This window comes from Taudactylus pleione, unplaced genomic scaffold, assembly GCF_031769625.1.
Source record: "Taudactylus pleione unplaced genomic scaffold, aTauple2 ptg000914l, whole genome shotgun sequence".
NCBI lineage: Eukaryota > Metazoa > Chordata > Amphibia > Anura > Myobatrachidae > Taudactylus > Taudactylus pleione.
Genome location: NW_028285315.1, coordinates 571,234 through 597,748, shown reverse-complemented (window position 1 = coordinate 597,748; position 26,515 = coordinate 571,234). Strand labels below are relative to the sequence as shown.

General features: G+C 29.5%; 9 non-coding genes across 9 annotated transcripts; all 9 read left to right on the top strand.

The window, feature by feature from the left end:
• Window positions 1-5,376: 5,376 nt before the first annotated feature.
• Window positions 5,377-5,449, top strand: TRNAR-UCG (transfer RNA arginine (anticodon UCG)). The gene has a single exon. It is a non-coding gene; the product is annotated as a tRNA-Arg (tRNA).
• A 6,534-nt stretch (window positions 5,450-11,983) lies between these two features.
• Window positions 11,984-12,056, top strand: TRNAR-UCG (transfer RNA arginine (anticodon UCG)). Its single transcript has one exon. It is a non-coding gene; the product is annotated as a tRNA-Arg (tRNA).
• Window positions 12,057-13,441: 1,385 nt separating this feature from the next.
• Window positions 13,442-13,514, top strand: TRNAR-UCG (transfer RNA arginine (anticodon UCG)). The gene has a single exon. It is a non-coding gene; the product is annotated as a tRNA-Arg (tRNA).
• Window positions 13,515-14,671: 1,157 nt separating this feature from the next.
• Window positions 14,672-14,744, top strand: TRNAR-UCG (transfer RNA arginine (anticodon UCG)). Its single transcript has one exon. It is a non-coding gene; the product is annotated as a tRNA-Arg (tRNA).
• Window positions 14,745-16,129: 1,385 nt separating this feature from the next.
• On the top strand, window positions 16,130-16,202 carry TRNAR-UCG (transfer RNA arginine (anticodon UCG)). Its single transcript has one exon. It is a non-coding gene; the product is annotated as a tRNA-Arg (tRNA).
• Window positions 16,203-17,865: 1,663 nt separating this feature from the next.
• Window positions 17,866-17,938, top strand: TRNAR-UCG (transfer RNA arginine (anticodon UCG)). Its single transcript has one exon. It is a non-coding gene; the product is annotated as a tRNA-Arg (tRNA).
• Window positions 17,939-19,095: 1,157 nt separating this feature from the next.
• Window positions 19,096-19,168, top strand: TRNAR-UCG (transfer RNA arginine (anticodon UCG)). The gene has a single exon. It is a non-coding gene; the product is annotated as a tRNA-Arg (tRNA).
• A 3,121-nt stretch (window positions 19,169-22,289) lies between these two features.
• TRNAR-UCG (transfer RNA arginine (anticodon UCG)) lies at window positions 22,290-22,362 on the top strand. The gene has a single exon. It is a non-coding gene; the product is annotated as a tRNA-Arg (tRNA).
• A 2,387-nt stretch (window positions 22,363-24,749) lies between these two features.
• Window positions 24,750-24,822, top strand: TRNAR-UCG (transfer RNA arginine (anticodon UCG)). The gene has a single exon. It is a non-coding gene; the product is annotated as a tRNA-Arg (tRNA).
• The last annotated feature ends 1,693 nt before the right edge of the window (window positions 24,823-26,515 follow it).

Here is a 26,515-nt window from a genome sequence, read left to right as displayed (position 1 = left end):
CTATAAAGCCTACATCCCTAATATTTTCATAAAACTTAAAAATCCTTTTGGAAAATGTAAGTGTTTACCTGTTAACTTGTTGGATTTTTGTAATCTGTGTTGCAAAGCAATTCTTTGACCAAATTGATACTATAATGGTTATTTGCATATCTGCATATAAAAAATACATCTCTCAAGTTTAGAAGGAATCAATGAAATCAGAACACCCATAGTTCAATGAGAAATTGCTCTAAAGCCTACATCCCTAATCTTTTCGTAAAACTTTATAGCATGCCTATAGAAAAGTTAAGTAATTTCTCAGCTAAGTTTAGGATTTAACAAAATCTAGGCTATGTGAAAGTTATACTTTGTAATGTTCACTCAAAATTAATCATTAAAATATGTTGTTGGATTTCATTTTGTAATTCATATGCAAGTTTTTCCAAAACATACCTCTAGAAATAACTTCTCACATGTTTAAAAGGTATCAATGAAATCAGAACACCCATAGTCCAATGAGAAATTGCTATAAAGCCTACATCCCTAATATTTTCATAAAACTTAAAAATCCTTTTGGATAATGTAAGTGTTTACCTGTTAACTTGTTCGATTTTGGTAATCTGCGTTGCAAAGCAATTCTTTGACCAAATTGATACTATAATGGTTATTTGCATTTTTGCATATAAAAATAACATCTCACATGTTTAGAAGGAGTCAATGAAATCAGAACACCCATTGTTCAATTAGAAATTGCTCTAAAGCCTACATCCCTAATCTTTTCAGAAAACTTTATAGCATGGCTATAGAAAAGTTAAGTTATTTCTCAGCTAAATTAAGGATTTAACAAAATCTAGGCTATGTGAAAGGTATACTTTGCAATGTTCACTCAAAATAAATCATTCAAATATGTTGTTGGATTTCATTTTGTAATTCATATGCAAGTTTTTCCAAAACATTCCTCTAGAAAAAACTTCTAAATTTTGAATGTTATACTTGAGGTTGTTATTACCACACCTTCCACAGGTTCGACATCTTCTACATAGTTGACTGCGTGGCCTAATGGATAAGGCGTCTGACTTCGGATCAGAAGATTGAGGGTTCGTGCTCGATGTTTTCTTTTTGATCACTATTTAAACTATTCATGAAATAAATGGATAACAATGTTGTAAAGAATGTACATTTCTAAATGTAATTCCTATAGGAAAATAAATACAACATAAACAATGATGTGTATGATGTACATATAGTTACAGTTTTTTTAGATTTTAGGTGGATAGTAAAAGTTATCCTTTTGGAAAAGATAAGTATTTACCTGTTAACTTGTTCAATTTTGGTAATCTGTGTTGCAAAAAATTCTTTGACCAAATTGATACAATAAAGGATATTTGCATATCTGCATATAAAAATTATATCTCACATGTTTAAAAGGAATCAATGAAATCAGAACACCCATAGTCCAATGAGAAATTGCTCTAAAGCCTACATCCCTAATCTTTTCGTAAAACTTTATAGCATGCATATAGAAAAAATAAGTTATCTCTCAGCTAAGTTAAGGATTTAACAAAATCTAGGCTATGTGAAAGTTATACTTTGTAATGTTCACTCAAAATAAATCATTAAAATATGTTGTTGGATTTCATTTTGTAATTCATATGCAAATTTTTCCAAAACATACTTCTAGAAAAAATTTCTCACATGTTTAAAGGAATCAATGAAATCAGAACACTTATAGTCCAATGAGAAATTGCTATAAAGCCTACATCCCTAATATTTTCATAAAACTTAAAAATCCTTTTGGAAAATGTAAGTGTTTACCTGTTAACTTGTTAAATTTTGGAAATCTCTGTTGCAAAGCAATTCTTTGACCAAATTGATACTATAATGGTTATTTGCATTTTTGCATATAAAAATAACATGTCACATGTTTAGAAGGAATCAATGAAGTCAGAACACTCATTGTTCAATGAGAAAATGCTCTAAAGCCTACATCCCTAATCTTTTCATAAAACTTTATAAAAATACATCTCACATGTTTAGAAGGAATCAATGAAATCAGAACACCCATAGTCCAATGAGAAATTGCTCTAAAGCCTACATCCCTAATCTTTTCGTAAAACTTTATAGCATGCATATAGAAAAAATAAGTTATCTCTCAGCTAAGTTAAGGATTTAACAAAATCTAGGCTATGTGAAAGTTATACTTTGTAATGTTCACTCAAAATATATCATTAAAATATGTTGTTGGATTTCATTTTGTAATTCATATGCAAATTTTTCCAAAACATACTTCTAGAAAAAATTTCTCACATGTTTAAAGGAATCAATGAAATCAGAACACTCATAGTCCAATGAGAAATTGCTATAAAGCCTACATCCCTAATATTTTCATAAAACTTAAAAATCCTTTTGGAAAATGTAAGTGTTTACCTGTTAACTTGTTCGATTTTGGAAATCTCTGTTGCAAAGCAATTCTTTGACCAAATTGATACTATAATGGTTATTTGCATTTTTGCATATAAAAATAACATGTCACATGTTTAGAAGGAATCAATGAAGTCAGAACACTCATTGTTCAATGAGAAAATGCTCTAAAGCCTACATCCCTAATCTTTTCATAAAACTTTATAAAAATACATCTCACATGTTTAGAAGGAATCAATGAAATCAGAACACCCATAGTTCAATGAGAAATTGCTCTAAAGCCTACATCCCTAATCTTTTCGTAAAACTTTATAGCATGCCTATAGAAAAGTTAAGTAATTTCTCAGCTAAGTTAAGGATTTATCAAAATCTAGGCTATGTGAAAGTTATACTTTGTAATGTTCACTGAAAATAAATCATTAAAATATGTTGTTGGATTTCATTTTGTAATTCATATGCAAGTTTTCCCAAAACATTCCTCTAGAAAAAACTTCTAAATTTTGAATGTTATACTTGAGGTTGCTATTACCACACCTTCCAAAGGTTCGACATCTTCTACATAGTTGACTGCGTGGCCTAATGGATAAGGCGTCTGACTTCGGAACGGAAGATAGAGGGTTCGAGTCCCTTCGTGGTTGAGGTTTTCTTTTTGATCACTATTTAAACTATTCATGAAATAAATGGTTGACAATGTTGTAAAGAATGTACATTTCTAAATGTAATTCCTATAGGAAAATAAATACAACATAAACAATGAAGTGTATGATGTACATATAGTTACAGTTTTTTTAGATTTTAGGTGGATAGTTAATGTTATCCTTTTGGAAAAGATAAGTATTTACCTGTTAACTTGTTCTATTTTGGTAATCTGTGTTGCAAAAAATTATTTGACCAAATTGATACAATAATGGATATTTGCATATCTGCATATAAAAATTATATCTCACATGTTTAAAGGAATCAATGATATCAGAACACCCATAGTCCAATGAGAAATTGCTATAAAGCCTACATCCCTAATATTTTCATAAAACTTAAAAATCCTTTTGGAAAATGTAAGTGTTTACCTGTTAACTTGTTGGATTTTGGTAATCTGTGTTGCAAAGCAATTCTTTGACCAAATTGATACTATAATGGTTATTTGCATATCTGCATATAAAAAATACATCTCACATGTTTAGAAGGAGTCAATGAAATCAGAACACCCATAGTTCAATGAGAAATTGCTCTAAAGCCTACATCCCTAATCTTTTCGTAAAACTTTATAGCATGCCTATAGAAAAGTTAAGTAATTTCTCAGCTAAGTTAAGGATTTATCAAAATCTAGGCTATGTGAAAATTATACTTTGTAATGTTCACTGAAAATAAATCATTAAAATATGTTGTTGGATTTCATTTTGTAATTCATATGCAAGTTTTCCCAAAACATTCCTCTAGAAAAAACTTCTAAATTTTGAATGTTATACTTGAGGTTGCTATTACCACACCTTCCAAAGGTTCGACATCTTCTACATAGTTGACTGCGTGGCCTAATGGATAAGGCGTCTGACTTCGGAACGGAAGATTGAGGGTTCGAGTCCCTTCGTGGTCGAGGTTTTCTTTTTGATCACTATTTAAACTATTCATGAAATAAATGGTTGACAATGTTGTAAAGAATGTACATTTCTAAATGTAATTCCTATAGGAAAATAAATACAACATAAACAATGAAGTGTATGATGTACATATAGTTACAGTTTTTTTAGATTTTAGGTGGATAGTTAATGTTATCCTTTTGGAAAAGATAAGTATTTACCTGTTAACTTGTTCTATTTTGGTAATCTGTGTTGCAAAAAATTATTTGACCAAATTGATACAATAATGGATATTTGCATATCTGCATATAAAAATTATATCTCACATGTTTAAAGGAATCAATGATATCAGAACACCCATAGTCCAATGAGAAATTGCTATAAAGCCTACATCCCTAATATTTTCATAAAACTTAAAAATCCTTTTGGAAAATGTAAGTGTTTACCTGTTAACTTGTTGGATTTTGGTAATCTGTGTTGCAAAGCAATTCTTTGACCAAATTGATACTATAATGGTTATTTGCATATCTGCATATAAAAAATACATCTCACATGTTTAGAAGAAGTCAATGAAATCAGAACACCCATTGTTCAATTAGAAATTGCTCTAAAGCCTACATCCCTAATCTTTTCGTAAAACTTTATAGCATGCCTATAGAAAAGTTAAGTAATTTCTCAGCTAAATTAAGGATTTAACAAAATCTAGGCTATGTAAAAGTTATACTTTGTAATGTTCACTCAAAATAAATCATTAAAATATGTTGTTGGATTTCAGTTTGTAATTCATATGCAAGTTTTTCCAAAACATACCTAAAAAAAAAACTTCTCACATGTTTAAAAGGAATCAATGAAATCAGAACACCCACAGTCCAATGAGAAATTGCTATAAAGCCTACATCCCTAATATTTTCATAAAAGTTAAAAATTCTTTTGGAAAATGTAAGTGTTTACCTGTTAACTTGTTTGATTTTGGTAATCTGTGTTGCAAAGCAATTCTTTCACCAAATTGATACTATAATGGTTATTTGCATTTTTGCATATAAAAATAACATCTCACATGTTTAGAAGGAGTCAATGAAATCATAACACCCATTGTTCAATTAGAAATTGCTCTAAAGCCTACATCCCTAATCTTTTCAGAAAACTTTAAAGCATGGCTATTGAAAAGTTAAGTTATTTCTCAGCTAAATTAAGGATTTAACAAAATCTAGGCTATGTGAAAGGTATACTTTGTAATGTTCACTCAAAATAAATCATTAAAATATGTTGTTGGATTTCATTTTGTAATTCATATGCAAGTTTTTCCAAAACATTCCTCTAGAAAAAACTTCTAAATTTTGAATGTTATACTTGAGGTTGCTATTACCACACCTTCCACAGGTTTGACGTCTTCTACATAGTTGACTGCGTGGCCTAATGGATAAGGCGTCTGACTTCGGATCACAAGATTGAGGGTTCGAGTCCCTTCGTGGTCGAGGTTTTCTTTTCGATCACTATTTAAACTATTCATGAAATAAATAGATGACAATGTTGTAAAGAATGTACATTTCTAAATGTAATTCCTATAGGAAAATAAATACAACATAAACAATGATGTGTATGATGTACATATAGTTACAGTTTTTTTAGATTTTAGGTGGATAGTAAAAGTTATCCTTTTGGAAAAGATAAGAATTTAACTGTTAACTTGTTCAATTTTGGTAATCTGTGTTGCAAAAAATTCTTTGACCAAATTGATACAATAAAGGATATTTGCATATCTGCATATAAAAATTATATCTGACATGTTTAAAAGGAATCAATGAAATCAGAACACCCATAGTCCAATGAGAAATTGCTCTAAAGCCTACATCCCTAATCTTTTCGTAAAACTTTATAGCATGCATATAGAACAAATAAGTTATCTCTCAGCTAAGTTAAGGATTTAACAAAATCTAGGCTATGTGAAAGTTATACTTTGTAATGTTCACTCAAAATAAATCATTAAAATATGTTGTTGGATTTCATTTTGTAATTCATATGCAAATTTTTCCAAAACATACTTCTAAAAAAAACTTCTCACATGTTTGACGGAATCAATGAAATCAGAACACCCATAGTCCAATGAGAAATTGCTATAAAGCCTACATCCCTAATATTTTCATAAAACTTAAAAATCCTTTTGGAAAATGTAAGTGTTTACCTGTTAACTTGTTGGATTTTGGTAATCTGTGTTGCAAAGCAATTCTTTGACCAAATTGATACTATAATGGTTATTTGCATATCTGCATATAAAAAATACATCTCACATGTTTAGAAGGAATCAATGAAATCAGAACACCCATTGTTCAATGAGAAAATGCTCTAAAGCCTACATCCCTAATCTTTTCATAAAACTTTATAGCATGGCTATAGAAAAGTTAAGTTATTTCTCAGCTAAATTAAGGATTTAACAAAATCTAGGCTATCTGAAAGGTATACTTTGTAATGTTCACTCAAAATAAATCATTAAAATATGTTGTTGGATTTCATTTTGTAATTCATATGAAAGTTTTTCCAAAACATTCCTCTAGAAAAAACTTCTAAATTTTGAATGTTATACTTGAGTTTGCTATTACCACACCTTCCACAGGTTCGACATCTTCTATGTAGTTGACTGCGTGGCCTAATGGATAAGGCGTCTGACTTCGAATCGAAGATTGAGGGTTCGAGTCCTTTTGTGGTCGAGGTTTTCTTTTTGATCACTATTTAAACTATTCATGAAATAAATGGATGACAAAGTTGTAAAGAATGTACATTTCTAAATGTAATTCCTATAGGAAAATAAATACAACATAAACAATGATGTGTATGATGTACATATAGTTACAGTTTTTTTAGATTTTAGGTGGATAGTAAATGTTATCCTTTTGGAAAAGATAAGTATTCACCTGTTAACTTGTCCTATTTTGGTAATCTGTGTTGCAAAAAATTCTTTGACCAAATTGATACAATAATGGATATTTGCATATCTGCATATAAAAATTATATCTCACATGTTTAATGGAATCAATGAAATCAGAACACCCATAGTCCAATGTGAAATTGCTATAAAGCCTACATCCCTAATATTTTCATAAAACTTAAAAATCCTTTTGGAAAATGTAAGTGTTTACCTGTTAACTTGTTGGATTTTGGTAATCTGTGTTGCAAAGCAATTCTTTGACCAAATTGATACTATAATGGTTATTTGCATATCTGCATATAAAAAATACATCTCTCAAGTTTAGAAGGAATCAATGAAATCAGAACACCCATAGTTCAATGAGAAATTGCTCTAAAGCCTACATCCCTAATCTTTTCGTAAAACTTTATAGCATGCCTATCGAAAAGTTAAGTAATTTCTCAGCTAAGTTAAGGATTTAACAAAATCTAGGCTATGTGAAAGATATACTTTGTAATGTTCACTCAAAATTATTCATTAAAATATGTTGTTGGATTTCATTTTGTAATTCATATGCAAGTTTTTCCAAAACATACCTCTTGAAAAAACTTCTCACATGTTTAAAAGGAATCAATGAAATCAGAACACCCATAGTCCAATGAGAAATTGCTATAAAGCCTACATCCCTAATATTTTCTTAAAACTTAAAAATCCTTTTGGAAAATGTAAGTGTTTACCTGTTAACTTGTTTGATTTTGGTAATCTGTGTTGCAAAGCAATTCTTTGACCAAATTGATACTATAATGGTTATTTGCATTTTTGCATATAAAAATAACATCTCACATGTTTAGAAGGAGTCAATGAAATCAGAACACCCATTGTTCAATTAGAAATTGCTCTAAAGCCTACATCCCTAATCTTTTCAGAAAACTTTATAGCATGGCTACTGAAAAGTTAAGTTATTTCTCAGCTAAATTAAGGATTTAACAAAATCTAGGCTATGTGAAAGGTATACTTTGTAATGTTCATTCAAAATAAATCATTAAAATATGTTGTTGGATTTCATTTTGTAATTCATATGCAAGTTTTTCCAAAACATTCCTCTAGAAAAAACTTCTAAATTTTGAATGTTATACTTGAGGTTGCTATTACCACACCTTCCACAGGTTCGACATCTTCTACATAGTTCACTGCGTGGCCTAATGGATAAAGCGTCTGACTTCGGATCAGAAGATTGAGGGTTCGAGTCCCTTCGTGGTCGAGGTTTTTTTTTCGATCACTATTTAAACTATTCATGAAATAAATAGATGACAATGTTGTAAAGAATGTACATTTCTAAATGTAATTCCTATAGGAAAATAAATACAACATAAACAATGATGTGTATGATGTACATATAGTTACAGTTTTTTTAGATTTTAGGTGGATAGTAAAAGTTATCCTTTTGGAAAAGATAAGAATTTAACTGTTAACTTGTTCAATTTTGGTAATCTGTGTTGCAAAAAATTCTTTGACCAAATTGATACAATAAAGGATATTTGCATATCTGCATATAAAAATTATATCTGACATGTTTAAAAGGAATCAATGAAATCAGAACACCCATAGTCCAATGAGAAATTGCTCTAAAGCCTACATCCCTAATCTTTTCGTAAAACTTTATAGCATGCATATAGTACAAATAAGTTATCTCTCAGCTAAGTTAAGGATTTAACAAAATCTAGGCTATGTGAAAGTTATACTTTGTAATGTTCACTCAAAATAAATCATTAAAATATGTTGTTGGATTTCATTTTGTAATTCATATGCAAATTTTTCCAAAACATACTTCTAGAAAAAACTTCTCACATGTTTAACGGAATCAATGAAATCAGAACACCCATAGTCCAATGAGAAATTGCTATAAAGCCTACATCCCTAATATTTTCATAAAACTTAAAAATCCTTTTGGAAAATGTAAGTGTTTACCTGTTAATTTGTTGGATTTTGGTAATCTGTGTTGCAAAGCAATTCTTTGACCAAATTGATACTATAATGGTTATTTGCATATTTGCATATAAAAATAACATCTCACATGTTTAGAAGGTATCAGTGAAATCAGAAAACCCATAGTTCAATGAGAAATTGCTCTAAAGCCTACATCCCTAATTTTTTCATAAAACCTTATAGCATGGCTATAGAGAAGTTAAGTTATTTCTCAGCTAAATTAAGGATTTAACAAAATCTAGGCTATCTGAAAGGTATACTTTGTAATGTTCACTCAAAATAAATCATTAAATTATGTTGTTGGATTTCATTTTGTAATTCATATGCAAGTTTTTCCAAAACATTCCTCTAGAAAAAACTTCTAAATTTTGAATGTTATACTTGAGTTTGCTATTACCACACCTTCCACAGGTTCGACATCTTCTACGTAGTTGACTGCGTGGCCTAATGGATAAGGCGTCTGACTTCGAATCGAAGATTGAGGGTTCGAGTCCCTTTGTGGTCGAGGTTTTCTTTTTGATCACTATTTAAACTATTCATGAAATAAATGGATGACAAAGTTGTAAAGAATGTACATTTCTAAATGTAATTCCTATAGGAAAATAAATACAACATAAACAATGATGTGTATGATGTACATATAGTTACAGTTTTTTTAGATTTTAGGTGGATAGTAAATGTTATCCTTTTGGAAAAGATAAGTATTCACCTGTTAACTTGTCCTATTTTGGTAATCTGTGTTGCAAAAAATTCTTTGACCAAATTGATACAATAATGGATATTTGCATATCTGCATATAAAAATTATATCTCACATGTTTAATGGAATCAATGAAATCAGAACACCCATAGTCCAATGAGAAATTGCTATAAAGCCTACATCCCTAATATTTTCATAAAACTTAAAAATCCTTTTGGAAAATGTAAGTGTTTACCTGTTAACTTGTTGGATTTTGGTAATCTGTGTTGCAAAGCAATTCTTTGACCAAATTGATACTATAATGGTTATTTGCATATCTGCATATAAAAAATACATCTCTCAAGTTTAGAAGGAATCAATGAAATCAGAACACCCATAGTTCAATGAGAAATTGCTCTAAAGCCTACATCCCTAATCTTTTCGTAAAACTTTATAGCATGCCTATAGAAAAGTTAAGTAATTTCTCAGCTAAGTTAAGGATTTAACAAAATCTAGGCTATGTGAAAGATATACTTTGTAATGTTCACTCAAAATTAATCATTAAAATATGTTGTTGGATTTCATTTTGTAATTCATATGCAAGTTTTTCCAAAACATACCTCTTGAAAAAACTTCTCACATGTTTAAAAGGAATCAATGAAATCAGAACACCCATAGTCCAATGAGAAATTGCTATAAAGCCTACATCCCTAATATTTTCTTAAAACTTAAAAATCCTTTTGGAAAATGTAAGTGTTTACCTGTTAACTTGGTTGATTTTGGTAATCTGTGTTGCAAAGCAATTCTTTGACCAAATTGATACTATAATGGTTATTTGCATTTTTGCATATAAAAATAACATCTCACATGTTTAGAAGGAGTCAATGAAATCAGAACACCCATTGTTCAATTAGAAATTGCTCTAAAGCCTACATCCCTAATCTTTTCAGAAAACTTTATAGCATGGCTACTGAAAAGTTAAGTTATTTCTCAGCTAAATTAAGGATTTAACAAAATCTAGGCTATGTGTAAGGTATACTTTGTAATGTTCATTCAAAATAAATCATTAAAATATGTTGTTGGATTTCATTTTGTAATTCATATGCAAGTTTTTCCAAAACATTCCTCTAGAAAAAACTTCTAAATTTTGAATGTTATACTTGAGGTTGCTATTACCACACCTTCCACAGGTTCGACATCTTCTACATAGTTCACTGCATGGCCTAATGGATAAAGCGTCTGACTTCGGATCAGAAGATTGAGGGTTCGAGTCCCTTCGTGGTCGAGGTTTTTTTTTCGATCACTATTTAAACTATTCATGAAATAAATAGATGACAATGTTGTAAAGAATGTACATTTCTAAATGTAATTCCTATAGGAAAATAAATACAACATAAACAATGATGTGTATGATGTACATATAGTTACAGTTTTTTTAGATTTTAGGTGGATAGTAAAAGTTATCCTTTTGGAAAAGATAAGAATTTAACTGTTAACTTGTTCAATTTTGGTAATCTGTGTTGCAAAAAATTCTTTGACCAAATTGATACAATAAAGGATATTTGCATATCTGCATATAAAAATTATATCTGACATGTTTAAAAGGAATCAATGAAATCAGAACACCCATAGTCCAATGAGAAATTGCTCTAAAGCCTACATCCCTAATCTTTTCGTAAAACTTTATAGCATGCATATAGTACAAATAAGTTATCTCTCAGCTAAGTTAAGGATTTAACAAAATCTAGGCTATGTGAAAGTTATACTTTGTAATGTTCACTCAAAATAAATCATTAAAATATGTTGTTGGATTTCATTTTGTAATTCATATGCAAATTTTTCCAAAACATACTTCTAGAAAAAACTTCTCACATGTTTAACGGAATCAATGAAATCAGAACACCCATAGTCCAATGAGAAATTGCTATAAAGCCTACATCCCTAATATTTTCATAAAACTTAAAAATCCTTTTGGAAAATGTAAGTGTTTACCTGTTAATTTGTTGGATTTTGGTAATCTGTGTTGCAAAGCAATTCTTTGACCAAATTGATACTATAATGGTTATTTGCATATTTGCATATAAAAATAACATCTCACATGTTTAGAAGGTATCAGTGAAATCAGAAAACCCATAGTTCAATGAGAAATTGCTCTAAAGCCTACATCCCTAATTTTTTCATAAAACCTTATAGCATGGCTATAGAGAAGTTAAGTTATTTCTCAGCTAAATTAAGGATTTAACAAAATCTAGGCTATCTGAAAGGTATACTTTGTAATGTTCACTCAAAATAAATCATTAAATTATGTTGTTGGATTTCATTTTGTAATTCATATGCAAGTTTTTCCAAAACATTCCTCTAGAAAAAAATTCTACATTTTGAATGCTATACTTGAGTTTGCTATTACCACACCTTCCACAGGTTCGACATCTTCTACATAGTTGACTGCGTGGCCTAATGGATAAGGCGTCTGACTTCGGATCAGATGATTGAGGGTTCGAGTCCCTTCGTGGTCGAGGTTTTCTTTTCGATCACTATTTAAACTATTCATGAAATAAATGGTTGACAATGTTGTAAAGAATGTACATTTCTAAATGTAATTCCTATAGGAAAATAAATACAACATAAACAATGATGTGTATGATGTACATATAGTTACAGTTTTTTTAGATTTTAAGTGGATAGTAAATGTTATCCTTTTGGAAAAGATAAGTATTTAACTGTTAACTTGTTCTATTTTGGTAATCTGTGTTGCAAAAAATTCATTGACCAAATTGATACAATAATGGATATTTGCATATCTGCATATAAAAATTATATCTCACATGTTTAAAGGAATCAATGAATTCAGAACACCCATAGTCCAATGAGAAATTGCTATAAAACCTACATCCCTAATATTTTCATAAAACTTAAAAATCCTTTTGGAAAATGTAAGTGTTTACCTGTTAACTTGTTGGATTTTGGTAATCTGTGTTGCAAAGCAATTCTTTGACCAAATTGATACTATAATGGTTATTTGCATATCTGCATATAAAAAATACATCTCACATGTTTAGAAGGAATCAATGTAATCAGAACACCCATATTTCAATGAGAAATTGCTCTAAAGCCTACATCCCTAATCTTTTCATAAAACTTTATAGCATGCCTATAGAAAAGTTAAGTAATTTCTCAGCTAAGTTAAGGATTTAACAAAATCTAGGCTATGTGAAAGTTATACTTTGTAATGTTCACTCAAAATAAATCATTAAAATATGTTGTTGGATTTCATTTTGTAATTCATATGCAAGTTTTTCCAAAACATATCTCTAGAAAAAACTTCTCACATGTTTAAAAGGAATCAATGAAATCAGAACACCCATAGTCCAATGAGAAATTGCTATAAAGCCTACATCCCTAATATTTTCATAAAACTTAAAAATCCTTTTGGAAAATGTAAGTGTTTAACTGTTAACTTGTTCGATTTTGGTAATCTGTGTTGCAAAGCAATTCTTTGACCAAATTGATACTATAATGGTTATTTGCATTTTTGCATATAAAAATAACATCTCACATGTTTAGAAGGAGTCAATGAAATCAGAACACCCATTGTTCAATTAGAAATTGCTCTAAAGCCTACATCCCTAATCTTTTCAGAAAACTTTATAGCATGGCTATTGAAAAGTTAAGTTATTTCTCAGCTATATTAAGGATTTAACAAAATCTAGGCTATGTGAAAGGTATACTTTGTAATGTTCACTCAAAATAAATCATTAAAATATGTTGTTGGATTTCATTTTGTAATTCATATGCAAGTTTTTCCAAAACATTCCTCTAGAAAAAACTTCTACATTTTGAATGTTATACTTGAGTTTGCTATTACCACACCTTCCACAGGTTTGACATTTTCTACATAGTTGACTGCGTGGCCTAATGGATAAGGCGTCTGACTTCGGATCACAAGATTGAGGGTTCGAGTCCCTTTGTGGTCGAGGTTTTCTTTTCGATCACTATTTAAACTATTCATGAAATAAATAGATGACAATGTTGTAAAGAATGTACATTTCTAAATGTAATTCCTATAGGAAAATAAATACAACATAAACAATGATGTGTATGATGTACATATAGTTACAGTTTTTTTAGATTTTAGGTGGATAGTAAAAGTTATCCTTTTGGAAAAGATAAGAATTTACCTGTTAACTTGTTAAATTTTGGTAATCTGTGTTGCAAAAAATTCTTTGATCAAATTGATACAATAAAGGATATTTGCATATCTGCATATAAAAATTATATCTCACATGTTTAAAAGGAATCAATGAAATCAGAACACCCATAGTCCAATGAGAAATTGCTCTAAAGCCTACATCCCTAATCTTTTCGTAAAACTTTATAGCATGCATATAGAACAAATAAGTTATCTCTCAGCTAAGTTAAGGATTTAACAAAATCTAGGCTATGTGAAAGTTATACTTTGTAATGTTCACTCAAAATAAATCATTAAAATATGTTGTTGGATTTCATTTTGTAATTCATATGCAAATTTTTTCAAAACATACTTCTAGAAAAAACTTCTCACATGTTTAACGGAATCAATGAAATCAGAACACCCATAGTCCAATGAGAAATTGCTATAAAGCCTACATCCCTAATATTTTCATAAAACTTAAAAATCCTTTTGGAAAATGTAAGTGTTTACCTGTTAACTTGTTGGATTTTGGTAATCTGTGTTGCAAAGCAATTCTTTGACCAAATTGATACTATAATGGTTATTTGCATATTTGCATATAAAAATACATCTCACATGTTTAGAAGGAATCAATGAAATCAGAAAACCCATAGTTCAATGAGAAATTGCTCTAAAGCCTACATCCCTAATTTTTTCATAAAATTTTATAGCATGGCTATAGAGAAGTTAAGTTATTTCTCAGCTAAATTAAGGATTTAACAAAATCTAGGCTATCTGAAAGGTATACTTTGTAATGTTCACTCAAAATAAATCATTAAATTATGTTGTTGGATTTCATTTTGTAATTCATATGCAAGTTTTTCCAAAACATTCCTCTAGAAAAAACTTCTAAATTTTGAATGTTATACTTGAATTTGCTATTACCACACCTTCCACAGGTTCGACATCTTCTACATAGTTGACTGTGTGGCCTAATGGATAAGGCATCTGACTTCGGATCAGAAGATTGAGGGTTCGAGTCTCTTCGTGGTCGAGGTTTTCTTTTTGATCACTATTTAAACTATTCATGAAATAAATGGATGACAAAGTTGTAAAGAATGTACATTTCTAAATGTAATTCCTATAGGAAACTAAATACAACATAAACAATGATGTGTATGATGTACATATAGTTACAGTTTTTTTAGATTTTAGGTGGATAGTAAATGTTATCCTTTTGGAAAAGATAAGTATTTAACTGTTAACTTGTTCTATTTTGGTAATCTGTGTTGCAAAAAATTCATTGACCAAATTGATACAATAATGGATATTTGCATATCTGCATATAAAAATTATATCTCACATGTTTAAAGGAATCAATGAAATCAGAACACCCATAGTCCAATGAGAAATTGCTATAAAGCCTACATCCCTAATATTTTCATAAAACTTAAAAATCCTTTTGGAAAATGTAAGTGTTTACCTGTTAACTTGTTGGATTTTGGTAATCTGTGTTGCAAAGCAATTCTTTGACCAAATTGATACTATAATGGTTATTTGCATATCTGCATATAAAAAATACATCTCACATGTTTAGAAGGAATCAATGAAATCAGAACACCCATAGTTCAATGAGAAATTGCTCTAAAGCCTACATCCCTAATCTTTTCGTAAAACTTTATAGCATGCCTATAGAAAAGTTAAGTCATTTCTCAGCTAAGTTAAGGATTTAACAAAATCTAGGCTATGTGAAAGTTATACTTTGTAATGTTCACTCAAAATTAATCATTAAAATATGTTGTTGGATTTCATTTTGTAATTCATATGCAAGTTTTTCCAAAACATACCTCTAGAAATATCTTCTCACATGTTTAAAAGGTATCAATGAAATCAGTAGACCCATAGTCCAATGAGAAATTGCTATAAAGCCTACATCCCTAATATTTTCATAAAACTTAAAAATCCTTTTGGAAAATGTAAGTGTTTACCTGTTAACTTGTTCGATTTTGGTAATCTGTGTTGCAAAGCAATTCTTTGACCAAATTGATACTATAATGGTTATTTGCATTTTTGCATATAAAAATAACATGTCACATGTTTAGAAGGAATCACTGAAGTTAGAACACCCATTGTTCAATGAGAAAATGCTCTAAAGCCTACATCCCTAATCTTTTCATAAAACTTTATAGCATGGCTATAGAAAAGTTAAGTTATTTCTCAGCTAAATTAAGGATTTAACAAAATCTAGGCTATCTGAAAGGTATACTTTGTAATGTTCACTCAAAATAAATCATTAAAATATGTTGTTGGATTTCATTTTGTAATTCATATGCAAGTTTTTCCAAAACATTCCTCTAGAAAAAACTTCTAAATTTTGAATGTTATATTTGAGTTTGCTATTACCACACCTTCCACAGGTTCGACATCTTCTACATAGTTGACTGTGTGGCCTAATTGATAAGGCGTCTGACTTCGGATCAGAAGATTGAGGGTTCGAGTCTCTTCGTGGTCGAGGTTTTCTTTTTGATCACTATTTAAACTATTCCTGAAATAAATGGATGACAATGTTGTAAAGAATGTACATTTCTAAAAGTAATTCCTATAGGAAAATAAATACAACATAAATAATGATGTGTATGATGTACATATAGTTACAGTTTTTTTAGATTTTAGGTGGATAGTAAATGTTATCCTTTTGGAAAAGATAAGTATTTACCTGTTAACTTGTTCAATTTTGGTAATCTGTGTTGCAAAAAATTCTTTGACCAAACTGATACAATAAAGGATATTTGCATATCTGCATATAAAAATTATATCTCACATGTTTAAAAGGAATCAATGAAATCAGAACACCCATAGTCCAATGAGAAATTGCTCTAAAGCCTACATCCCTAATCTTTTCGTAAAACTTTATAGCATGCAAATAGAACAAATAAGTTATCTCCCAGCTAAGTTAAGGATTTAACAAAATCTAGGCTATGTGAAAGTTATACTTTGTAATGTTCACTCAAAATAAATCATTAAAATATGTTGTTGGATTTCATTTTGTAATTCATATGCAAATTTTTCCAAAACATACTTCTAGAAAAAACTTCTCACATGTTTAACGGAATCATTGAAATCAGAACACCCATAGTCCAATGAGAAATTGCTATAAAGCCTACATCCCTAATATTTTCATAAAACTTAAAAATCCTTTTGGAAAATGTAAGTGTTTACCTGTTAACTTGTTGGATTTTGGTAATCTGTGTTGCAAAGCAATTCTTTGACCAAATTGATACTATAATGGTTATTTGCATATCTGCATATAAAAAATACATCTCACATGTTTAGAAGGAATCAATGAAATCAGAACACCCATATTTCAATGAGAAATTGCTCTAAAGCCTACATCCCTAATCTTTTCATAAAACTTTATAGCATGCCTATAGAAAAGTTAAGTAATTTCTCAGCTAAGTTAAGGATTTAACAAAATCTAGGCTATGTGAAAGTTATACTTTGTAATGTTCACTCAAAATAAATCATTAAAATATGTTGTTGGATTTCATTTTGTAATTCATATGCAAGTTTTTCCAAATAATATCTCTAGAAAAAACTTCTCACATGTTTAAAAGGAATCAATGAAATCAGAACACCCATAGTCCAATGAGAAATTGCTATAAAGCCTACATCCCTAATATTTTCATAAAACTTAAAAATCCTTTTGGAAAATGTAAGTGTTTACCTGTTAACTTGTTTGATTTTGGTAATCTGTGTTGCAAAGCAATTCTTTGACCAAATTGATACCATAATGGTTATTTGCATTTTTGCATATAAAAATAACATCTCACATGTTTAGAAGGAGTCAATGAAATCAGAACACCCATTGTTCAATTAGAAATTGCTCTAAAGCCTACATCCCTAATCTTTTCAGAAAACTTTATAGCATGGCTATTGAAAAGTTAAGTTATTTCTCAGCTATATTAAGGATTTAACAAAATCTAGGCTATGTGAAAGGTATACTTTGTAATGTTCACTCAAAATAAATCATTAAAATATGTTGTTGGATTTCATTTTGTAATTCATATGCAAGTTTTTCCAAAACATTCCTCTAGAAAAAACTTCTAAATTTTGAATGTTATACTTGAGTTTGCTATTACCACACCTTCCACAGGTTTGACATTTTCTACATAGTTGACTGCGTGGCCTAATGGATAAGGCGTCTGACTTCGGATCACAAGATTGAGGGTTCGAGTCCCTTTGTGGTCGAGGTTTTCTTTTCGATCACTATTTAAACTATTCATGAAATAAATAGATGACAATGTTGTAAAGAATGTACATTTCTAAATGTAATTGCTATAGGAAAATAAATACAACATAAACAATGATGTGTATGATGTACATATAGTTACAGTTTTTTTAGATTTTAGGTGGATAGTAAAAGTTATCCTTTTGGAAAAGATAAGAATTTACCTGTTAACTTGTTAAATTTTGGTAATCTGTGTTGCAAAAAATTCTTTGACCAAATTGATACAATAAAGGATATTTGCATATCTGCATATAAAAATTATATCTCACATGTTTAAAAGGAATCAATGAAATCAGAACACCCATAGTCCAATGAGAAATTGCTCTAAAGCCTACATCCCTAATCTTTTCGTAAAACTTTATAGCATGCATATAGAACAAATAAGTTATCTCTCAGCTAAATTAAGGATTTAACAAAATCTAGGCTATGTGAAAGTTATACTTTGTAATGTTCACTCAAAATAAATCATTAAAATATGTTGTTGGATTTCATTTTGTAATTCATATGCAAATTTTTTAAAAACATACTTCTAGAAAAAACTTCTCACATGTTTTACGGAATCAATGAAATCAGAACACCCATAGTCCAATGAGAAATTGCTATAAAGCCTACATCCCTAATATTTTCATAAAACTTAAAAATCCTTTTGGAAAATGTAAGTGTTTACCTGTTAACTTGTTGGATTTTGGTAATCTGTGTTGCAAAGCAATTCTTTGACCAAATTGATACTATAATGGTTATTTGCATATTTGCATATAAAAATACATCTCACATGTTTAGAAGGAATCAATGAAATCAGAAAACCCATAGTTCAATGAGAAATTGCTCTAAAGCCTACATCCCTAATTTTTTCATAAAATTTTATAGCATGGCTATAGAGAAGTTAAGTTATTTCTCAGCTAAATTAAGGATTTAACAAAATCTAGGCTATCTGAAAGGTATACTTTGTAATGTTCACTCAAAATAAATCATTAAATTATGTTGTTGGATTTCATTTTGTAATTCATATGCAAGTTTTTCCAAAACATTCCTCTAGAAAAAACTTCTAAATTTTGAATGTTATACTTGAATTTGCTATTACCACACCTTCCACAGGTTCGACATCTTCTACATAGTTGACTGTGTGGCCTAATGGATAAGGCATCTGACTTCGGATCAGAAGATTGAGGGTTCGAGTCTCTTCGTGGTCGAGGTTTTCTTTTTGATCACTATTTAAACTATTCATGAAATAAATGGATGACAAAGTTGTAAAGAATGTACATTTCTAAATGTAATTCCTATAGGAAACTAAATACAACATAAACAATGATGTGTATGATGTACATATAGTTACAGTTTTTTTAGATTTTAGGTGGATAGTAAATGTTATCCTTTTGGAAAAGATAAGTATTTAACTGTTAACTTGTTCTATTTTGGTAATCTGTGTTGCAAAAAATTCATTGACCAAATTGATACAATAATGGATATTTGCATATCTGCATATAAAAATTATATCTCACATGTTTAAAGGAATCAATGAAATCAGAACACCCATAGTCCAATGAGAAATTGCTATAAAGCCTACATCCCTAATATTTTCATAAAACTTAAAAATCCTTTTGGAAAATGTAAGTGTTTACCTGTTAACTTGTTGGATTTTGGTAATCTGTGTTGCAAAGCAATTCTTTGACCAAATTGATACTATAATGGTTATTTGCATATCTGCATATAAAAAATACATCTCACATGTTTAGAAGGAATCAATGAAATCAGAACACCCATAGTTCAATGAGAAATTGCTCTAAAGCCTACATCCCTAATCTTTTCGTAAAACTTTATAGCATGCCTATAGAAAAGTTAAGTCATTTCTCAGCTAAGTTAAGGATTTAACAAAATCTAGGCTATGTGAAAGTTATACTTTGTAATGTTCACTCAAAATTAATCATTAAAATATGTTGTTGGATTTCATTTTGTAATTCATATGCAAGTTTTTCCAAAACATACCTCTAGAAATATCTTCTCACATGTTTAAAAGGTATCAATGAAATCAGTAGACCCATAGTCCAATGAGAAATTGCTATAAAGCCTACATCCCTAATATTTTCATAAAACTTAAAAATCCTTTTGGAAAATGTAAGTGTTTACCTGTTAACTTGTTCGATTTTGGTAATCTGTGTTGCAAAGCAATTCTTTGACCAAATTGATACTATAATGGTTATTTGCATTTTTGCATATAAAAATAACATGTCACATGTTTAGAAGGAATCACTGAAGTTAGAACACCCATTGTTCAATGAGAAAATGCTCTAAAGCCTACATCCCTAATCTTTTCATAAAACTTTATAGCATGGCTATAGAAAAGTTAAGTTATTTCTCAGCTAAATTAAGGATTTAACAAAATCTAGGCTATCTGAAAGGTATACTTTGTAATGTTCACTCAAAATAAATCATTAAAATATGTTGTTGGATTTCATTTTGTAATTCATATGCAAGTTTTTCCAAAACATTCCTCTAGAAAAAACTTCTAAATTTTGAATGTTATATTTGAGTTTGCTATTACCACACCTTCCACAGGTTCGACATCTTCTACATAGTTGACTGTGTGGCCTAATTGATAAGGCATCTGACTTCGGATCAGAAGATTGAGGGTTCGAGTCTCTTCGTGGTCGAGGTTTTCTTTTCGATCACTATTTAAACTATTCCTGAAATAAATGGATGACAATGTTGTAAAGAATGTACATTTCTAAAAGTAATTACTATAGGAAAATAAATACAACATAAATAATGATGTGTATGATGTACATATAGTTACAGTTTTTTTAGATTTTAGGTGGATAGTAAATGTTATCCTTTTGGAAAAGATAAGTATTTACCTGTTAACTTGTTCAATTTTGGTAATCTGTGTTGCAAAAAATTCTTTGACCAAACTGATACAATAAAGGATATTTGCATATCTGCATATAAAAATTATATCTCACATGTTTAAAAGGAATCAATGAAATCAGAACACCCATAGTCCAATGAGAAATTGCTCTAAAGCCTACATCCCTAATCTTTTCGTAAAACTTTATAGCATGCAAATAGAACAAATAAGTTATCTCCCAGCTAAGTTAAGGATTTAACAAAATCTAGGCTATGTGAAAGTTATACTTTGTAATGTTCACTCAAAATAAATCATTAAAATATGTTGTTGGATTTCATTTTGTAATTCATATGCAAATTTTTCCAAAACATACTTCTAGAAAAAACTTCTCACATGTTTAACGGAATCATTGAAATCAGAACACCCATAGTCCAATGAGAAATTGCTATAAAGCCTACATCCCTAATATTTTCATAAAACTTAAAAATCCTTTTGGAAAATGTAAGTGTTTACCTGTTAACTTGTTGGATTTTGGTAATCTGTGTTGCAAAGCAATTCTTTGACCAAATTGATACTATAATGGTTATTTGCATATCTGCATATAAAAAATACATCTCACATGTTTAGAAGGAATCAATGAAATCAGAACACCCATATTTCAATGAGAAATTGCTCTAAAGCCTACATCCCTAATCTTTTCATAAAACTTTATAGCATGCCTATAGAAAAGTTAAGTAATTTCTCAGCTAAGTTAAGGATTTAACAAAATCTAGGCTATGTGAAAGTTATACTTTGTAATGTTCACTCAAAATAAATCATTAAAATATGTTGTTGGATTTCATTTTGTAATTCATATGCAAGTTTTTCCAAATAATATCTCTAGAAAAAACTTCTCACATGTTTAAAAGGAATCAATGAAATCAGAACACCCATAGTCCAATGAGAAATTGCTATAAAGCCTACATCCCTAATATTTTCATAAAACTTAAAAATCCTTTTGGAAAATGTAAGTGTTTACCTGTTAACTTGTTTGATTTTGGTAATCTGTGTTGCAAAGCAATTCTTTGACCAAATTGATACCATAATGGTTATTTGCATTTTTGCATATAAAAATAACATCTCACATGTTTAGAAGGAGTCAATGAAATCAGAACACCCATTGTTCAATTAGAAATTGCTCTAAAGCCTACATCCCTAATCTTTTCAGAAAACTTTATAGCATGGCTATTGAAAAGTTAAGTTATTTCTCAGCTATATTAAGGATTTAACAAAATCTAGGCTATGTGAAAGGTATACTTTGTAATGTTCACTCAAAATAAATCATTAAAATATGTTGTTGGATTTCATTTTGTAATTCATATGCAAGTTTTTCCAAAACATTCCTCTAGAAAAAACTTCTAAATTTTGAATGTTATACTTGAGTTTGCTATTACCACACCTTCCACAGGTTTGACATTTTCTACATAGTTGACTGCGTGGCCTAATGGATAAGGCGTCTGACTTCGGATCACAAGATTGAGGGTTCGAGTCCCTTTGTGGTCGAGGTTTTCTTTTCGATCACTATTTAAACTATTCATGAAATAAATAGATGACAATGTTGTAAAGAATGTACATTTCTAAATGTAATTGCTATAGGAAAATAAATACAACATAAACAATGATGTGTATGATGTACATATAGTTACAGTTTTTTTAGATTTTAGGTGGATAGTAAAAGTTATCCTTTTGGAAAAGATAAGAATTTACCTGTTAACTTGTTAAATTTTGGTAATCTGTGTTGCAAAAAATTCTTTGACCAAATTGATACAATAAAGGATATTTGCATATCTGCATATAAAAATTATATCTCACATGTTTAAAAGGAATCAATGAAATCAGAACACCCATAGTCCAATGAGAAATTGCTCTAAAGCCTACATCCCTAATCTTTTCGTAAAACTTTATAGCATGCATATAGAACAAATAAGTTATCTCTCAGCTAAATTAAGGATTTAACAAAATCTAGGCTATGTGAAAGTTATACTTTGTAATGTTCACTCAAAATAAATCATTAAAATATGTTGTTGGATTTCATTTTGTAATTCATATGCAAATTTTTTAAAAACATACTTCTAGAAAAAACTTCTCACATGTTTTACGGAATCAATGAAATCAGAACACCCATAGTCCAATGAGAAATTGCTATAAAGCCTACATCCCTAATATTTTCATAAAACTTAAAAATCCTTTTGGAAAATGTAAGTGTTTACCTGTTAACTTGTTGGATTTTGGTAATCTGTGTTGCAAAGCAATTCTTTGACCAAATTGATACTATAATGGTTATTTGCATATTTGCATATAAAAATACATCTCACATGTTTAGAAGGAATCAATGAAATCAGAAAACCCATAGTTCAATGAGAAATTGCTCTAAAGCCTACATCCCTAATTTTTTCATAAAACTTTATAGCATGGTTATAGAGAAGTTAAGTTATTTCTCAGCTAAATTAAGGATTTAACAAAATCTAGGCTATCTGAAAGGTATACTTTGTAATGTTCACTCAAAATAAATCATTAAATTATGTTGTTGGATTTCATTTTGTAATTCATATGCAAGTTTTTCCAAAACATTCCTCTAGAAAAAACTTCTAAATTTTGAATGTTCTACTTGAGTTTGCTATTACCACACCTTCCACAGGTTCGACATCTTCTACATAGTTGACTGTGTGGCCTAATGGATAAGGCGTCTGACTTCGGATCACAAGATTGAGGGTTCGAGTCCCTTTGTGGTCGAGGTTTTCTTTTCGATCACTATTTAAACTATTCATGAAATAAATAGATGACAATGTTGTAAAGAATGTACATTTCTAAATGTAATTCCTATAGGAAAATAAATACAACATAAACAATGATGTGTATGATGTACATATAGTTACAGTTTTTTTAGATTTTAGGTGGATAGTAAAAGTTATCCTTTTGGAAAAGATAAGAATTTACCTGTTAACTTGTTAAATTTTGGTAATCTGTGTTGCAAAAAATTCTTTGACCAAATTGATACAATAAAGGATATTTGCATATCTGCATATAAAAATTATATCTCACATGTTTAAAAGGAATCAATGAAATCAGAACACCCATAGTCCAATGAGAAATTGCTCTAAAGCCTACATCCCTAATCTTTTCGTAAAACTTTATAGCATGCATATAGAACAAATAAGTTATCTCTCAGCTAAGTTAAGGATTTAACAAAATCTAGGCTATGTGAAAGTTATACTTTGTAATGTTCACTCAAAATAAATCATTAAAATATGTTGTTGGATTTCATTTTGTAATTCATATGCAAATTTTTTCAAAACATACTTCTAGAAAAAACTTCTCACATGTTTAACGGAATCAATGAAATCAGAACACCCATAGTCCAATGAGAAATTGCTATAAAGCCTACATCCCTAATATTTTCATAAAACTTAAAAATCCTTTTGGAAAATGTAAGTGTTTACCTGTTAACTTGTTGGATTTTGGTAATCTGTGTTGCAAAGCAATTCTTTGACCAAATTGATACTATAATGGTTATTTGCATATTTGCATATAAAAATACATCTCACATGTTTAGAAGGAATCAATGAAATCAGAAAACCCATAGTTCAATGAGAAATTGCTCTAAAGCCTACATCCCTAATTTTTTCATAAAACTTTATAGCATGGCTATAGAGAAGTTAAGTTATTTCTCAGCTAAATTAAGGATTTAACAAAATCTAGGCTATCTGAAAGGTATACTTTGTAATGTTCACTCAAAATAAATCATTAAATTATGTTGTTGGATTTCATTTTGTAATTCATATGCAAGTTTTTCCAAAACATTCCTCTAGAAAAAACTTCTAAATTTTGAATGTTATACTTGAGTTTGCTATTACCACACCTTCCACAGGTTCGACATCTTCTACATAGTTGACTGTGTGGCCTAATGGATAAGGCGTCTGACTTCGGATCAGAAGATTGAGGGTTCGAGTCTCTTCGTGGTCGAGGTTTTCTTTTTGATCACTATTTAAACTATTCATGAAATAAATGGATGACAAAGTTGTAAAGAATGTACATTTCTAAATGTAATTCCTATAGGAAAATAACTACAATGTAAACAATGATGTGTATGATGTACATATAGTTACAGTTTTTTTAGATTTTAGGTGGATAGTAAATGTTATCCTTTTGGAAAAGATAAGTATTTAACTGTTAACTTGTTCTATTTTGGTAATCTGTGTTGCAAAAAATTCATTGACCAAATTGATACAATAATGGATATTTGCATATCTGCATATAAAAATTATATCTCACATGTTTAAAGGAATCAATGAAATCAGAACACCCATAGTCCAATGAGAAATTGCTATAAAGCCTACATCCCTAATATTTTCATAAAACTTAAAAATCCTTTTGGAAAATGTAAGTGTTTACCTGTTAACTTGTTTGATTTTGGTAATCTGTGTTGCAAAGCAATTCTTTGACCAAATTGATACTATAATGGTTATTTGCATATCTGCATATAAAAAGTACATCTCACATGTTTAGTAGGAATCAATGAAATCAGAACACCCATAGTTCAATGAGAAATTGCTCTAAAGCCTACATCCCTAATCTTTTCGTAAAACTTTATAGCATGCCTATAGAAAAGTTAAGTCATTTCTCAGCTAAGTTAAGGATTTAACAAAATCTAGGCTATGTGAAAGTTATACTTTGTAATGTTCACTCAAAATTAATCATTAAAATATGTTGTTGGATTTCATTTTGTAATTCATATGCAAGTTTTTCCAAAACATACCTCTAGAAATAACTTCTCACATGTTTAAAAGGTATCAATGAAATCAGAAAACCCATAGTCCAATGAGAAATTGCTCTAAAGCCTACATCCCTAATATTTTCATAAAACTTAAAAATCCTTTTGGAAAATGTAAGTGTTTACCTGTTAACTTGTTCGATTTTGGAATCTCTGTTGCAAAGCAATTCTTTGACCAAATTGATACTATAATGGTTATTTGCATTTTTGCATATAAAAATAACATGTCACATGTTTAGAAGGAATCAATGAAGTCAGAACACCCATTGTTCAATGAGAAAATGCTCTAAAGCCTACATCCCTAATCTTTTCATAAAACTTTATAGCATGGCTATAGAGAAGTTAAGTTATTTCTCAGCTAAATTAAGGATTTAACAAAATCTAGGCTATCTGAAAGGTATACTTTGTAATGTTCACTCAAAATAAATCATTAAAATATGTTGTTGGATTTCATTTTGTAATTCATATGCAAGTTTTTCCAAAACATTCCTCTAGAAAAAACTTCTAAATTTTGAATGTTATACTTGAGTTTGCTATTACCACACCTTCCACAGGTTCGACATCTTCTACATAGTTGACTGTGTGGCCTAATGGATAAGGCGTCTGACTTCGGATCAGAAGATTGATGGTTCGAGTCCCTTCGGGGTCGAGGTTTTCTTTTCGATCACTGTTTAAACTATTCATGAAATAAATGGATGACAATGTTGTAAAGAATGTACATTTCTAAAAGTAATTCCTATAGGAAAATAAATACAACATAAACAATGATGTGTATGATGTACATGTAGTTACAGGTTTTTTAGATTTTAGGTGGATAGTAAAAGTTATCCTTTTGGAAAAGATAAGTATTTACCTGTTAACTTGTTCAATTTTGGTAATCTGTGT